This window comes from Chenopodium album, chromosome 4 (genome assembly GCF_948465745.1).
Source record: "Chenopodium album chromosome 4, dcCheAlbu1.1, whole genome shotgun sequence".
In the NCBI taxonomy this organism is placed as follows: Eukaryota; Viridiplantae; Streptophyta; class Magnoliopsida; order Caryophyllales; family Amaranthaceae; genus Chenopodium; species Chenopodium album.
The window spans coordinates 48,455,099-48,457,598 of record NC_137837.1 but is presented as its reverse complement, the minus strand read 5'-3'; the positions used below and the strand labels follow the sequence as shown (position 1 = coordinate 48,457,598).

Genomic DNA, 2,500 nt, shown 5'->3' with positions numbered 1-2,500 from the left:
GGCAACCCCCTTTCTTATACACTTTTACATCTAGGATCCGACTTGTATCATTGATACTAATAGGAACTGAACCATTATGGCAAGGAAAAGTTTGATTCAGCGGGAGAAGAAGAAGAAGAATTTGGAACAAAAATATCATTTGATTCGTCGATCCTCAAAAGAAGAAATAAGCAAAGTAGCATCGTTGAGTGATAAATGGGAAATTCATGGAAAGTTACAATCTCTACCACGTAATAGTGCACCTACGCGTCTCCATCGACGTTGTTTTTTGACCGGAAGACCGAGAGCTAACTATCGAGACTTTGGGTTATCCGGACATATCCTTCGTGAAATGGTTCATACATGTTTGTTGCCAGGGGCAACAAGATCGAGTTGGTAAGCATAAAAAAATATTTTCATTTCTATGATCATCGTCGATCGTAGATAGACCCTTTACCATTCTGTACAAATGGGGTATTCTATTTGTACAGATAGGGTAGAGGGCACATTCCTTTTTTGTTTGTCAATCCCTTCCCAACTTTTTTTCGACGCGGGGTAGAGCAGTTTGGTAGCTCGCAAGGCTCATAACCTTGAGGTCACGAGTACAAATCCTGTCTCCGCAAAATTTGAATTTTGGACAAAATTTTAGTTTTGAATCTGTTAACTAGTAAATTAACTAAATAAAATACTACTAAATAAATATTGAAATTAATATTTATTTGGTTTTCTTTTTGGGGGAGTGAGAAAATAAAACAACGCGAAGGATAGAATCACTACACTATCGGGATCGACTATAACTATAACCAAATTCTTTATCATAGTAAATAAATTTACTTTCCCTTGAGCGGATAGCGGGAATCGAACCCGCATCTTCTCCTTGGCAAAGAGAAATTTTACCATTCGACTATATCCGCATTTTTTCCTTCGTGCGAAGGAATATGTCCCTGCATATACATAGATATATAATATATGTCTCGATGATATTTGTGTAGAGTCGGACCAGATACTCTCTTCAAGTCGATTCCGATTAAATTCTTAATTTCTTTATTTATTTGATTCACTTCATTGAATTTGAAGAAATTTTGATGTGACCCCTCCCTCTAATTTTGTTGTTTTCGTTATTTGTTTTGTTTGTCTTTTGGGGAACTTTTTAATTTTTTTGTTATATTGATTCAATTTTACTATGTCTCACAACCCGAAAGAATTCAAATTCGGGGGAGGGGTCATTTTTGGATCTGGAACAAATAGGTTCAAGAGATTAGAGAATTAAGGATACCCACCAGAAAGACTAATCCAATCCATAATGATGTACCGGAAAATACAAAATTTTTGTTACTTGACCAACCGTCGGGAGAAGCAAATACAACGGGTACGCTAATCAATAAGATTGATGAAGTAGAAATTAATGCAAAAACAGCCAATTGAAAAGCTATAGTCATACGTATAATCCTCCAAGCTATCAACAAACAAACTATATACCATTTGATCCCTTTATCAGTCATTGTACTATAAAGTAATAAATGTATCACGGAGGGATTTTAGACTATTACCACAGAATTCATTGATTCTATATAATATCACTTATTACCGCTTTATTCAAAGATGGAACTGCTGGGAAATTATTAATTAATAATTAAATACTTAAATGGGCATGATAGATCATTTATATATAATATACAGATAAATGGATCACTCTATCAACTTACACCTAAAAATTTTCGACAATTTCGGATGGTATCAGCTCAAAGAACCATGTTCTATTCGGGGGAATAAGAATAAAATAGAAATTGACTTATGTTGGAGAGATGGCTGAGTGGTTGATAGCTCCGGTCTTGAAAACCGGCATAGTTCTTTGTTCAGAACTATCGAGGGTTCAAATCCCTCTCTCTCCTTTTGTTCGTTCAATAGAACTGTTTCCTTCTTTTATTAGTTTTGCTTGGTCTATTAAAAAAAAAAGAGAATGGCTCGGCTATCTCACCTAGCCGAGCCAGAAAAAAAAAAGAAATTAAATTACATCGAAATGAGTTGAAAAAAAAACAAGAAAAAAGGAATACTTTTTACGTATGACCTGATCCCCTTATGTAATATGTATGATGGAAGCCAATTGATTTATACCTTAAAACGTTGAATTTCTTGTCTCAATTAAGGGGGGTCATCGAAAGAACAGGTTCAAAATCACGATCAATTCCTTTTTCAAATCCTGCTGCAGCTGCACGAGCCCTTCCCGCATGCCACAAATGACCTACGAATAGGAAAAATCCTAAAACAAAATGAGAAGTAGCTAACCAACTTCTAGGAGAGACATAATTGACTACATTGATCTCGGTAACCACCCCACCCACAGAATTTAAAGAACCTAAAGGAGCATGAGTCATATATTCTGCGGAACGGCGTTCTTGCCAAGGTTGTATGTCTTTTTTCAGCCGACTCAAGTCCAAACCATTTGGACCTCTTAGGGGTTCTAACCAGGGAGCGCGCAAATCCTAAAACAGCATAGTTTCTCCCCCAAAAATAACTTCTC

General features: G+C 36.1%; 2 non-coding genes across 2 annotated transcripts; one reads left to right on the top strand and one right to left on the bottom strand.

Annotated features, from left to right (window-relative positions):
* Positions 1–822: 822 nt before the first annotated feature.
* On the bottom strand, positions 823–893 carry TRNAG-GCC (transfer RNA glycine (anticodon GCC)). The gene has a single exon. It is a non-coding gene; the product is annotated as a tRNA-Gly (tRNA).
* An 885-nt stretch (positions 894–1,778) lies between these two features.
* On the top strand, positions 1,779–1,871 carry TRNAS-UGA (transfer RNA serine (anticodon UGA)). Its single transcript has one exon. It is a non-coding gene; the product is annotated as a tRNA-Ser (tRNA).
* Positions 1,872–2,500: the final 629 nt, after the last annotated feature.